This window comes from Gossypium hirsutum, chromosome A07 (genome assembly GCF_007990345.1).
Source record: "Gossypium hirsutum isolate 1008001.06 chromosome A07, Gossypium_hirsutum_v2.1, whole genome shotgun sequence".
Lineage (NCBI taxonomy): Eukaryota > Viridiplantae > Streptophyta > Magnoliopsida > Malvales > Malvaceae > Gossypium > Gossypium hirsutum.
In genome coordinates, this window is record NC_053430.1 from 77,553,375 (window position 1) to 77,569,605 (window position 16,231).

The window sequence follows — 16,231 nt, forward strand, 5'->3', positions numbered from 1 at the left end:
ACAGGATTAAAACCATTAGTAGTAAATTGTTTCAACATTGAAGATATAGAAGATACCTGAACTTAGACTGATGTAAGCACCACTTCATGAACTCTGACTACGTGTCTTCCTGAAGTTGCTCAACTTGTCGACAATTGGTAATTGTTACTGGCTATCCTCTTGATGATTTCATAAGCCTCATTATAAGACTTCCATAAGAGAGCACCATTCACAGAAGCATCTGCCATGAACCTTGTGTATGCGTTGAGACCAATATAAAATGTCTCCAACTTGATCTAATGTGGAATCCTGTGATGAGGACACTTACGAAGTAATTTTTTGAGTCTCTCCCATGCCTCGTACAAGGGCTCATCATCCATTTGTTGAAAAGTGGTGATCTCATTCCGCAACTTAGTATTTTTGCTAGGTGGGAAATACTTAACCAAAATCGCTCAGCTAATTCTTGCCATGTAGATATTGAATTTGGTGGCAACAAATTGAGCCATGCTCATGCTTGATCTTACAACAAGTATGGAAACAACTTCAACCTCAATGCGTCTTCAGTCACACAGGCTATTTTAAATGAATCACTCATCTCTATGAATAATCAAAGGTGAAGGTGTGGATCTTCTGTAGGCATACCATTAAACTAGCCCATGGATTGAAGCATTTGAAACGTTACAAGCTTCAATTCATTAGTGTGCCTTGATATTCGACCTCCTAATTCCTAGATTTAACTCATTTAAAAGGGGCACAGTGTAGTTCCTTATGGCACGATCCCTATCATTAGTAATAATGAAGGGATTATGCATATGATCTATTCTATTTCCTTCTCCATCATTTTGATGTCCAAGGTCCATTTCAGCTTGTCTCTGGGTTAATCGTTTACGTATTCGTTATCTAAATGCTCACTCGATTTTAATGTCTACGGATAATAAATCAATAATTCGATCTATACTCATAAAATCTTGAAAATAGATCCAAAATATTAAGAATAAAAAATTAATTAGTAAAGTTAGGAGTTAAATAAAAATAAAATAAAAACCAAATTGCAAAGAATAATTTCACAAAAAAATGATTAAGGCAACAGTCACTGATAACGGCGCCAAAAACATGTAACGTGTAGGTTTGTACAAGTGTACGCAGTCGTTATCACATAATAAGTAAGTAAAAGAGTTATCGTCTCCACAAGGACTGTATATGTTAATCAATTAATTGTAAAATTAGAGTTAACAATCTGGAAATAAAAACACAATATTTTTGAGTGGTGTGATGTAAAAATAATTACTAAATGCAAGATGATCCCTAATGCAATTTTAATCTAAATGCAATGTATGAAATGAGTTTTGTAACAACCCTCACCCGTATTCAATGCCGAAATAGGGTTACGGAGTATTACCGGACTTACAAAACAATTAAACAACCATTTAACATACATAATATCATTTCATACATTCATCATTCAAACTCAATCAATTTGTCCCAAATACGAGCCAACGAGGCCCTAAACATACATTAGAAGTGGTTTGGGACTAAATCGATAGCTCAGGAAATTTTTACGAACTTTAAATATTTTCTCAAAAATAGGGGACACACGACCGTGTAGCCAGGTCGTGTGTCTCACGCGTCCATCGACAGCCCATGTCACTGGCCATGTGGACATTCAAAATGGGAGCACATGGCCGTGTCCCAACCCGTGTCCGACCCCATGTAACTCTTTAACTTGGGTCACAAAGCCAAACACACGCTCGTGTGACTAGCCCGTGTGCCTTAAAAATGGCCACACACACTCGTGTGCCAGGCCATGTGCTAGGCCATGTCAAACCTTTAGGGTATACTAACTTATCCCACATGGCCAAGTCACACGCCCGTGTGTGAGGCCATGTGGAGCATACTGACTTGATTACTAAAACCACACCAGGGGACACACGGCCGTGTAACATGATTGTGTGTCATACATGACTGAGACGCACGCCCAAGATACATTCCCGTGTCTCTGCCCGTGTGGAAAAAAATAGGTTATTTACCAAGCCATTTAGCCACCCCAATTTGCATACAACTTCACCTACACACATGGCACCAAAACAAAGCATAATATGCAACGCAAAACAACCAAATCAAGCATAATTCATACCATTTCATCTAAGCATTTCTTAGCATAAACCATAATCACAAACATTTTCAATTCATCAACCATTCCCATCAAACATTAATCACATTCCAAAATGACATTAGCACACCTATAAACATACATTACCAACCAAACCAAATAAACCAAAATAGGCCATCACACATGGCTATATATACATTCCAAAACATAAACATTTACAATGCCAAATCTTATGACCAATATCATAACCAAAATGACTTAAAGTCCCTATACATGCCATAGGACCCAAAACTTAGTTTCAAAGGTACCAAAGTGTCAGAGGATAGTATAATGAAGTCTCCAGCGATCCCCATGTGACACCCCTTACTCGTATCCGATGCAGGAATAGGGTACGAGGCATTACCGGACTTAAATACAAGCAAACACACATTTTCAAGCCATAATTTTTTGTCCAAATTTTAAAACTTTTTACAAATACTCATAAAGTCCTTAACATGAGCCTATTAGACTCAAAACATACTTTGGACATGATTCGAGACTAAGTCGGGAACTTTAAAAAAAATTACAACACTTACAAAATTTTTGCTAAAACAGGGGTCACAAGCCCGTGTGGCTTGGGACACGCCTATGTCCCTAACCTGTGTAACTCTCTGTTTGTCACCCAACAACATATTGAAGTTACACGGCCAAGACACATGCCCGAGTTTCGAGGCCATGTACTTCACATGGCTGAGACACACAATCGTGTCTCATGCCCATGTGCTCGATACTGAGCATTCTATTTTGCAACAATTTAGGTGCAACAGACTCACAGCCGGATCACATGCCCATGGGGCTGACTTTGTGTCATACAAGGCCTAGACACACACCCTTGTGTCTACCCGTATGGACAAAAACAAGGCTATTTACCAATCCATTTTGCCACCCTCACTTGCACACATCTACACAACATCACATGACACAAATTCAAGCATGTAAGATCAACCAAACCATTCAAATTTATGAACATCAATACCATATCAACATTTATCATGCCATAAATTATTCATGTCAATTTCACCTTCATTGGGCTTTATTTATTTCCTTCCAAGATACCTAATTGTACACAAATCTATCATCTCATCCATGAATCACATTACCAAAAATTTCACATTCATGCCATAAATCACATTTCCAAACAATTCAGATTCACCAAGCATACCACGATCATATCACCATAGACATTGACACATATATGAATATAGTTAGGCTTACAACCATGTTACCAATATAAGCCAACTTACATGGCCAAATAGCAAAATAAGCCTTTAACAATTACAAGCCATTACATTGGCTAAAATCATATGACGTATATAACAAAATGACCAAGTCGCTATACATGCCATAACTCAAAATACTTGAATTTATCAATACCCAAAATTTATATCTTGATAGTGTGATAGGATCTCCGGCGATCTCTAACTCGAGCTAGCTTCACGGCACTATAAAACATGGGAAAGGAAGGGGGGTAAGCTATATAGCTTAGTAATTCCGTATGAAAATAATAAGCAGCTCTTACCAATCATTTACGAAGTCCAATAATATAAATACAAGATAATATAAAATTACTATGAATCTTATAGTTATAACTTTATTCAGTCACTCTGCTTACTCTATCAACTTATAAGCATAATTTAACATATTTTGGCATTAGCCTAACAATCGTAATCTCTACTTTGTAACATATTACAGCAATTACCAATTCATTTCAAACCTCATAGTAAACATGCACATTGATTATGTGTACTAATATTTCCCAGCATATATCTTCATATTTTTCAATTTCCTAAACTTTTATCTCTAGTACTTTCATAACCATTTTAATAGGCAATTATGCCAATATTTTCTTATTCTCATATCTGATAAATCACAATTCGTGTAAATAAAACATGCTATATCATAACTCAATTTGGCCCGAAAGGCAATCACATGATTTTCAACCGAACTTATCATGAATTTCATACATCAAAAGTATAGGCCAATTGTAACACCCCGAACCCGAGACCGTCACCGGAGTCGAACACGAGGTGTTGACAGACTTTTAAAAATTTTTCCAGACACTGCCCAGTCTGAGTACTAGTCGCTTCAAAAATCATATCTTGAGTTTCACAACTCAAAAATCAGTTTTGTGATTTTTCCCTGAAACTAGACTCATGTCCCCACCTATGTATTTTTTTCTAGAATTTTTGGTCGGGCCAATTAGTACAGTTTATTAGTCAAAGTCTCCCATGTTACAGGGGTCGACTACACTGACCTTTTCCCATTACGACTTGGATATCTCTCTGCACAGAGCTTCAATACTGATGCCGTTTGTTTCTATGGGAACTAGACTCAGAGAGGAATCCATAAATATATGGTATGACCCCTAATTATCTCTGGTCAATTTATAGTGAATTTCCAAATGCGGAACAGGGAATCCAGAAACTGTTCTGGCCCTGTTCCACAAGAACCCGAATATCTCTTACTGTACTGTTCATATGATTGTTTCGTTACTTCCATATGAAAGTAGGTTCATCAAGGTTCGATTACATAATTTATTCACTATTTAATTCCACTCCTACGAATTTTTGTGATTTTTCAAATCTACACCACTGTTTCTGTCAGCATCTGTTTTCAAGGTAAACTTTACCTATTTCGTGGTTACCATGGACCAACTAGGGTTTTGCCATACATAGGTCCACATGTGATCATATTTAGCCATTCCAATGGCTGATCATTAGCCCAACACTTCCATTCCAAACCATAGTCACATCGTGAAACCATATATACATACATAAACACAAATGGTCTAATGCCATACTCCACTTCTACGAGCCATTTTCGCATGGCTTTACACACATACATCACAAAAAGTACTTAAACAACAGGGGGTAGTCCTATACATGCCATATCCAGAGTTCAACTAAAAGAGTACCAAAAGAGCTTTGATAGTGTAGATGACTTCGACTTCGCTGATCCCGAATCCGATAGCTAACGAACAAAATCTATAAAACAGAGAGCCAAAGCAACCGGGTAAGCATTTTAAGCTTAGTAAGTCTCAAGTAATGAAATCGGCTTTGACTACAGTATTACATTCACATAGCTAACTAAGTCACTTTATTAACACACATTCTCATAATCATACTTACTTCACACTTCATCAACATATATACACAAGGTATCAACCTTTCTAAAAGCCGAAAGTTCGTTAGCCGATCGCACGAATACTATTTAAAACGAATCGACTTTTCCAATGCACATGCAAACATACCTTATCGTTCGGGTTGGTCGAGCATATTTATTGAATTAGTTACAGCACAAAACGCTCACATTCAAACCCAAGTTTCTTCGGTATTTAACCGAATATAGCCGCAAACACATTTGCCTTCGGGTCTTAACCCGGACATATCAACTTGCATAATTGCCTTCGGGTCTTAGCCCGGATATATCATCTCGCATAATTGCCTTCGGGTCTTAGCCCGGATATATCAACTCGCATAATTGCCTTCGGGTCTTAGCCCGGATATATCAACTCGCATAATTGCCTTCGGGTCTTAGCCCGGATATATCAACTCGCATAATTGCCTTCGGGTCTTAGCCCGGATATATTCCAATGCTCATGCACACATATATCAATAATCATAACACATCCATATCATTTCTTCGTTACTAAGGCTCAAACACAAAACATTTATTAAACCTTTCAAATTTCGGCTCAGTAGCCACACACAAAGAGCATGATTTCAATTGGCTTTATAACATAGTCTCTAAGCACATTCGACTATCCGTCATAGTATGACTATTCATTTCAATATAATTCAAGTAGGGTCATTACTCAAAGACTTACCTCAAATGTCGTCGAACGACTTCAACGGCTATTCAATTACTTTTTCCTTCCCTTTATCGGATCTAGTTCCCCTTTGCTCTTGAGCTTAAGTTCAACAAAATTTAAAATAGTCATTAATCGACTATTCAAGTATTACTTTCAGAATAATATATATATTGATCCGACTTTCACACACATAGATTATAGTAAGCTTTATAATAATCAATAAATAATTCATTGGCAAACTTTCATTAATGTTTACAACAAAATCACATATTCACTACGAGCTGTTTTCCTGAGCAGTAGTTACTAAATTATTTATAACTGGAGCTACTAAACTCCAATTTACTTGCCGTTAATTTTCCCTGAATATAGACTCGTATATCTTCCATCCATAAAATTTTCAGAATTTTAGGCTTGGCCAATCAATACCAGATTTTTCTTAAAGTTTCCCCTGTTTCACTGTTTGACTATTCTGACCACTCTTCACTACGAATCCAATTTCTCATTTTACAGAATTCAAAATGTGTTGTATTTGATCTCATTTGAAACTAGACTCATTAAGGAGTCTAAGCATATAAATTTTATCTTATAATCATTTTTGTACAATTTATAATGATTTTCTAAAACAGAACAGGGAATCCAGCAGTCATTTTGACTCAGCCCCACAATACTTCAAATATCTCTAGATCGGTAACTCTTTTGTTTTTATAGTTTCTTTTGTAAGAAAATAGACCCTTCAAGCTTTAATGACATAATTCACTCAGCTTCTAATTCAACTCCTACAAATTATGGCGATTTTCCAAAATCACCTTACTGCTGCTGTCCCCAAACAGATTATTACCAAATCAAATACTAACATTAGCATTTCACCTTAATAGCTAGCTTACCAAGCCTTAATTTAACATATAATTCACACATATCACATTCAGCTATATATACATTTATCATATTTATCATTAACAAAATATGCTCATGTCAAATTTACTCCCAATCGCATCTCAAAATTCAGCAAGCTTAGAACACATTTAATAATTAAATTCGGTAGTTTAATCACTTTGCTAACTACTTATACATATAATTCAATTCAACATTATAAACCATTATCGCTCATTTAGCCGATTATAGAGAATTAAACATAATATCTCTAGGATATACTCTACATGGCCGAATATACTACATTAATTTTCAACATTACCTATGTAATTACCTATAGGTTCTTATACCTTAAATTCACACATTTAGCCTTTTAATGCCTATTGATCATTCCTTTGGTCTTATCAAGAACCATTTAACATACAAGGAAAATAATCATAGAGGAAGAAATTTACATTCTAAATAGACTCAATCTTTGACCGAATGTACAAGGCTCCTCTAAGCCACTCATCCAAAAATCTTTACCCCATTCTAGTCATTCCCCCATTGTTCCATACAACATGAAATAACCCCTAATTCCAACACTTAATCATTCGGCATATTGCTCAAATCACCATAAGAAATCTCAACTTTCTTGACATTACCAAGAGTGCATCCACAATTTAACTTAGCATATTATAAAGCCAAATCAACAAATTCAAAGCTTACCTCCTAATAGCTAAAGATGAATGCCGAATTGCTCTAGGTAAGTTTTCCCTTCTTTTTCATCCTTGTTTCGGCTTGAGGGAGGTATGAGAAGAAGATGAACACCATCCTCCTTCTTCTCTTTTATTTAATTCCTTTTATTTCAATTATTAAATCATTTGTTAATACAAAATTATTTTAATTTTGAATTAGTGGAGCATATTCTTTCCTTGGCCGGCCACTATGTTTATCATGGGTAAATTGACATGCAAAACCACTCCTTTCAATGCATGTACTATTAGACCATTGTAAGATTAACCTCTCACTTTCCAACAAAGTTTCATATAAGTCCATATTAATAAATTCACATAAAGATGATCAAATTAATGCATGAAACTTTCACACATGCATTTACTCACATCATAAACACAGAATATAACTTTTAATTATTTATAAGACTCGGTTTCGTGGTCCCGAAACCACTTTTCGACTAGGGTCAACTTTGGGCTGTCACACCAATAATCACAAATTTTTCACAAAATCATTCTCGTGGAAATCATGAACTCACAATTTCATGAAGTCAATGCATATAGACTTTACGTAATACCTATACCAATTCGTAATACTTACATACTTTTTCTCTTCTTTGACATACCTGTAGAATTTCCTGTTGAACCACTTAGAATACTAAAGGATACTTGGGAATCTCGTACTCACAGTACCTTGCCAATGCCATATCTTAGATATGATCTTACATGTAATCTCGTATCGATGCCAATAGCCCAGCTATGGTCTTACACGAAGTCTCATATCGATGCCATATCCTAGATATGGTCTTACACGAAATCTCATATAGATGCCATATCCCAAATATGGTCTTACATGTAATCTCAGTAACCCTAATGTCATGACATTTGTATCCTATCTATTCCTAAGGTTCAACTAGGACTTTCTCCGTATCGAACCTCTGTCGGTCATTTCCGTAATGTCGTACTCAATAACATTCACATTTTATTTCAATAATATAGCATTTACCACAATTATATCAATTAAGCATTTATACATATATAATTTAATGCTTATTAAACATATGAACTTACCTCGGCATAAAAATGGCAAAAATGACCTAACCATCAAATACTTGTTTTTCCTCTGTTCTAGTTTCAAACCTTGTTTTCCTTGATCTATAATATCACATTTTACTTATTTAATTATTATACTATTCAAATCAGCCCAAAATCACATTATGGCAAAAATTACATTTTTGCCCTTAAAGTTTCACACTTTTACAATTTAGTCCCCAGGCTTGTAAAATGAAAGGTACTCAATTTCTTCAATAACCATGCCTAGCCGAACATTATACATGCTTATAGTAGCCCACATTTTTCTTTAATTCACATTTTAATACCCATTTTACAACTTTTTACAAATAAGTCTTTTTAGGCATTTTCATCAAAAATCACTTAGTAAAAGTCGTTTATCAAACAACTAACATACATTTTCTACCATTAAACATCAAAATACACAAATATCCATCATGGGTAAAATTTTAGACTTTGATTATGTCTTAAATTAGTGGTAGAAATAAATAGATTATGTTATAGGGATTTCAAAAACATAAAAATCATTAAAATCGAAGCTAAAGCAGACTTATAATCGAGCTTGGAAGCTTGGAAAACCCTAGCCATGGTTTCTCCTTCTAAAATTCGGCCATGGGAGGAAGATGGACAAAAATTGGCTTTTAATTTGGCGTTTTAATTCATTTAATTACCAAATTACTAAAATGCCCTTAATGAAAAACTTAACCCATGGTCTAATTTCATCCACCAACTTAACCCATGGTCTAATTACCATTTAAGGACCTCTAATTTAAAATTTCATAACAATTAGACACTTTTAGCTTATAGAACTCCAGTTTTGCACTTTTTGCAATTTAGTCCCTTTTGCTAAATTGAGTGCCCAAACGTCAAAATTTTCAAACGAAATTTTCACAAAATCATTCCATAAAATTGTAAACCATAAAAATATAATAAAAATGAATTTTTCTATGTTAGATTTGTGGTCCCAAAACCATTATTTTGACTAGGCCCAAAATTGGGCTATTACATCCCGAGTTTGAGCTAGCTTTGAAATCACTATAAAACATGGAAAAATAACAAAGTAAGCAATATAGATTAGGAAGATCATATGTTAACAATAAGAAACTATCATCATTCATTAATCATTCAAATAGTAGAAAACAATATAAACAATTATATTAGATTTCAAAGCTATCAAATGATCATTCACATAGCTTACCAAAAACTTATCAATTCCACAGTTTCCAAAACTCAATTCATTAGAGTACATACATTGTAACATCTCATACCAACCTCAAACTCAATCACATCTTTCATTTACGCGTGTAACCATTCGGAATAGAAGTTAGATACTTAAGGGTTTCACACGATAAGTACCTATACCATGGCCTGAAGCCAAATCAGCCAATATGCATGGCCCAAAGCCAAATATGTATATCTCTCACCTAAAGTGGTAATAACATGGCCCGAAGCCAACTCAAAGTATACCCAATGACATCTCACTAGCATCTTAAACTATTACTAAGGTTTAACCGGGACTCCAATTACCGAATCATCATGGAATCATTTCCAAACTCATTCGTAACCAAAAAATCACAATTCATGCCATATCAAAGCATATAAAATAAATTTGAAACAAAATTATAACATACAAACTTACCTCAGATGTTAAAACGGTGAATCTAGTTGATTAGTCGATAACTTTATCTTTTCCCCAATCCAAATCTATATTTCTCCTTTCTTGATCTAAATATATTTAAAATTAACTTACCTCAGATGTTAAAACGGTGAATCTAGTCGATTAGTAGATAACTTTATCTTTTCCTCAATCCAAATCTGTATTTCTCCTTTCTTGATCTAAATATATTTAAAATTAACTTATTTAATCATATATTCATTCAATTTAGTCCAAAACACACTTCAAAACACATTTGCACTTTTGTCCCACATATTTCATATTTTTCACAATTTAGTTTTTATTTCATAAAATCACAAATTAATGAAATTCCCAATAGACCCACACTAGCTGAATTACCATAACGCCCCTAGCAGCCCATATTTTTCATTTATTTCCTATTTTAACCACTAACTTTATACATTTCTCAATTTAATCCCTATTTTGTATTTTCACTAAAAACCACTTAGCAAAACTTGTTTAACTATCAACAACTATTCAAAATCTATCATCAAACTTCATAACTCATACATATTCATCAATGGCATCATTCAAAATCTATAATAGTTTTGTAAAATTGTCCCTGGGCTAGCTAGTACTAGATGCAACAATCACAAAAACATAGAAATCATTAACAATCGAGCAAAAACGGACTTACAATTAGATCATGAAGTGGCCGAATATCACAAGCCCTAAAATGGTTTTCTTCCTCTCTCAAATTCGGCAATAAGAAGATGAATAACTTAAAATTATGTTTTGTTTTAATTGAATTAACCTTTATTTATAAATTTACAAATTTAACCTTTAATATAAACCATTTAATAACATCCATTTAATGTCCAAATATGTCCAATCATGTTTCAAATATCAACATAAGGACCTTCACTTTAAAAAAACATAGTTATTAGACACTTTTAGCTATTAGAACTCAAGTTTTACACTTTACGCGATTTAGTCTTTTTTATCAAATTAACTATTCAAACGATAAAATTTCTTCATGAAACTTTCACATATAGATATTATCATGTTGTAAACACTTAAAATAATATTAAAATAATTTTACAACCTCAAATTTGTGGTCCCAAAACCACTATTTTGATTTGACTAAAAACGTGCTATTACAACTCTCCCTCTTAGGGATTTACGTCCCCAAAAATCTTACCAGTAAATATGTTAGAGCACTATTTTCTCATAGCTTCCTCAGGCTCCCACATAGCCTCTTCAACACTGTGACGTTTCCATAAGACTTTTACTCAAGCTATGCATTTATTTCTCAGCTCTTTAATCTCTCGAGCTAAAAATATGATCGGTTATTCGTTGTATGTCATATCAGGTTGAATTTCAATCTCTGACAGAGAAATCACATGTGATGGATCAGATCTATACCAGTGTAACATCGATACATGAAATACATTATGAATCTTTTCTAACTCTGAAGGAAAAGCTAGTCGATATGCCACAGGCCCTATTCGTTCAATAATCTCATACAGCCCGATGAATCGTGGACTTAATTTGCCTATACTACAGAAATGAAGTATTTTCTTCCACGGAGATACCTTCAAGAACACTTTATCACTAATCTAAAATACAACTTCTTTCTGTTTCAAATCTGCATATGATTTCTCTTGACCTGAAGCTTCTTTCAAGCAGTCGCGAATTATTTTCACTTTCTCTTCTATTTCTCTAACCAAATCAACACCGTGAATTTGTTTCAGGCTAAGCTCAGTCCAGTACAATGGGTTTCGACATTTGCGACCATAAAAAGCTTCGTACGGTACCATCTTTATGCTCGATTGAAAACTATTATTATTTACAAATTCAACCAGTAGTAAATATTTTTTCCAATTGCCTTCAAACTCCAAAACACAACATTAGAGCATATCTTTGAGGATTTATATAACTCGTACAGACTGTTCGTTAGTTTGCGGATTAAAAGCTGTACTAAAATTCAACTTCATACCCAGGGCTTCTTGAAATTTCTTCCAAAACCGTAATGTAAACCTCGGATCTCTATCCGAAATAATTGAAACTGGCACACCGTACAATCTCACAATCTTAGATATGTACAATTCAGCCAATTTACCAAGTGAATTGTCTGTACGTACCGAAATGAAATGTGCAGATTTCGTCAGTTGCTCGGTATCATCACAAACTGAAGCAAACCTGAAGGCACTTGATGCTTGGCTTTCACTTGTTGACAAACTAAACATCTCAATACAAACTCTGAAATATCTCCTTTCATACTTGACCACCAATATAACTATTTCAAATCATTGTACACTTTAGTGCTTCCCGGTTGTACGGATAAACAACTACTATGTGCATCGTTTAAAATTTTCTAAATAAGCTCAGGATTTCTCGGTACGTAAATTCTACCTCAGAACATCAAACAATCATTAGATCCAGTTTGAAACTCTGAATCAGAAATTAACTCGCATTGAACTCGTTTAACTTACAATTCATTATCGTATTTCTAAGCTTCACAAATTTGCTAAAGAAATAACAGTCTCGCTTTCAACTCAGCTACAATCGAACCGTCATTAGAAAAGGCTAACTGTGTGTTCATTGCATGTAAGTCAAATAATAACTTTCTGCTTAGAGCGTCAGCAACTACTTTCGCTTTCCCGGAATGATAATCAATTACTAGCTCATAATCTTTCAGTAATTCAAGCCATCTTTGTTGTCGTAAATTCAAGTCTTTCTGAGTCATTAAATATTTTAAGCCCTTGTGATATGTAAAAATGTGGCATTTCTCACCAAACAAGTTATGTTGCCAAATTATTAATGTAAACACAATCGCGACAAACTCTAAATCATGCATTAGATAATTCTTTTCATGCGGCTTCAACTGTCTCGAAGCATAATCTATTACTTTGCCTTCCTGTATTAATACACAACCCAGACCGTTCAATGACACATCACTTAAAATTACGAATTCTTTACCTGACTCAGGCTGTATTAAAACTGGTGTCTCTGTCAATAATGCTTTCAACTGTTCAAAACTCTGCTCACACTTTTCAGACCATTCGAACTTTACATCTTTCTAAAGTAATTGAGTCAACGATGTTGCAATCATAGAGAATCCTTTCACAAAGCATCGATAATAGCCAGCTAGTCTTTGAAAACTTTAGACTTCAGATACATTTCTCAGAGGTTTCCAATCTATAATTGCAGAAATCTTGTTCGGGTCAACTCTAATACCTTCAGCTGAAACGATATGTCCCAGAAATCCAACCACTCGATGCCAAAACTCACATTTGCTGAACTTTGTAAACAATTGCTTCTCTCTCAAGATTTGTAACACTATTTTTAAATGCTCAGCATGCTCGGATTCATCTTGAGAATAAATCAGAAGATCGTCAATAAATACAACAACGAATCTGTCTAAATACTGTCTAAAGATTTGATTCATCAAATCCATAAAAATGGCAGGAGCATTAGTTAGTCCAAAAGGCATAACAAGGAATTCATAGTGTTTGTAGATCATTCTAAACGCAGTTTTTGGCACGTCTGAATCTTCAACTCTCAACTGATAATAACCCAATCTCAAATCAATCTTTGAAAACACTGTTGCTCTTTTCAACTAATCAAACAAATCATCTATTCTTGGAAATGGATACTTATTCTTTATCGTAACCTTGTTGAGCTGACGATAGTCGATACACATTCTCATTGACCCGTCTTTCTTCTTAACAAACAACACTGGTGCACCCTAGGGTGAGAAACTCGGTCGTGCGAATCCTCTATCAGTTAATTCTTGCAACTGAGCTTTCAACTCTTTTAACTCTGTCGGAGCCATTCTGTACGGAGCTATCGATATCAGTGAAGTTCCCAATACTAAATCAATAGCAAATTCAAACTCTTTGATCGGTGGCAAACTCGGTAACTCTTTTGGAAATACATCTGGATACTCGCAAACAACTGGTACTAATTCAATCTTCTTTTCAAACACCTTGGTATCTAAAACATATGCTAGGTACGTGTCACAACGTTTTCTCACATAGCTCTAAATCGACATCGATGAAATCACTATAGGCACTCCACCTGTAATAGTCTGGTTTTGACCTTAGTCGAAATAGTCATTTCGGGACCACAAATTTGAGTTTAAAAAATATTTTAATATTATTTTATATTTCTGTGATATGTGAATTTACATCTGCGAAATTTCTGTGATGAAATTTGTCTGTTTCTATGCTTAATTATGAAAAAGGATTAAATCGCGTAAAGTGTAAAAGTTGAGTGCTAAATGTTAAAGCACCTAATTGGCTAGGCTTTTAAAATATGGGTCCTTGCATGTCAAATTTACCATTTATGTTAATGGTGGACAATTATGGACATGTTAGGTAAGCTTTAATGAATTATAACTAAAGGGTATTTTGGTCAATTGTAAATTAAACATATGTTAAATAATTATAACATAAAATGGTATTCATTTTTACCATTCTCTTGGTCGATTAAAGCAAGAAAAAGAATCAAATTTTGGTTTTGATATTTGAGTAGCTTAATCCTTGATTAAAGTATGAATTTTCATCTGTTTTTGATAATTTCTACGTTTCTGTGATCGTTGCTTCGTGTTCTTCAAAGCCCATGTCTGAATTTCTATTTCTATTAAAGATTTCATGAAATGCCATTGTTGATATCATGAGTGTTGTGATGTTTTTGAATGAATTATGAAGGCTTGGTAGATGGTTCATAAGTTTTGTCTTTGAGCTTTTGATGAAATTGAGCTATTTGGGTTAAATTTTGAAAATAAGGTTTTGAAGGACTAAATTGTGAATTGAACATGTTGTAGGGGCTTATATAGAAGCCATGAAAATTTGGCTAGCCCTTGTTGTAAAGAAATTTTGCATATTGGTGATTTTGTGAAAAATGGACTAAATTGTCAAAGTGTGAAAATGTAAGGGCTAAAATGTAAAGTGCCCTAAATATGTGTATATGGATTAAATTGAATGAAATGAATTAAATGAATGGTTGAATGGTTGAATTTTTATTGTATTGTATTAGATCAAGAACAAAGAAAATCAAACTTAGATCGGGGGAAATCCAAAATAGTTGAATAGATGACTCGTTTTATCCGAAATCCGTTCGAGGTAAGTCAAATTACAATTACGTGTTAATTGAAATAAATTCTGCACATATAAACTGTAATATGTATTGTATGGCCTTGAGTGCCTGATGTATATATTTGGAGTAAAGTATGATAATATGTTAATATCTGAAAAGCTCTGTATGTTCCTAAGCAAAGTTGACATCTGTCTGTGACATCATGTAAGACCGTGTCTGGGACACAGGCCTCGATTGAGATTTACATATAAGACCATGTCTGGGACATTGGCATCGTATCTCATTTCATGTAAGACCCTGTCTGGGACAGATGCATCGATATTGAATTACATGTAAGACCACATCTAGGATGTCGGCATTGTACTTGATTATGAGCATCTATATCATTTCTGACCCGTCTGATTATAGCGTACGAAATCTGAGATTGAGTATATGAAATGTATAACCTATGCAGGTACATTTGTATCGTACTAAATTTTTGAATATGAAAAATTCTGTCTCTGTGAAATATGTATGGAAATGAAGCATGACATATATGCCAACAAAGGAGCATGGTTAAGTTTATGAATTATTTTATGAAATGGTTATGAATCTATAGGGTTGAATTGTATATATATGCTTTAGTAGTTAGACCAATTGTATTTGGCTTACTAAGCTCTTTGTAGCTTACTCTATGTGTTTGCTGCCTGTTTTACAGTTATCGTAGCTACTGAAGGCTCGGGGATAGTCGAGGATCGTCACCACACTATTGATCTCATTTTGGTACTTTTGAAAGTGTCAATATTTTAAAGTATGTCATGTATAGGCTAGAAGGTCTACTTATATAAGTTTTGATGTGTATATATTATGCCATGGGAGTTGGCTAACAATGATGAGTTGTGTATAATTTCGGTGTATGTTTGTAATGTGCTAAGTCCTAA

General features: G+C 34.3%; 1 non-coding gene across 1 annotated transcript; it reads left to right on the forward strand.

The window, feature by feature from the left end:
* Positions 1–284: 284 nt before the first annotated feature.
* Positions 285–391, forward strand: LOC121204263 (small nucleolar RNA R71). Its single transcript, XR_005899191.1, has one exon. It is a non-coding gene; the product is annotated as a small nucleolar RNA R71 (small nucleolar RNA).
* The last annotated feature ends 15,840 nt before the right edge of the window (positions 392–16,231 follow it).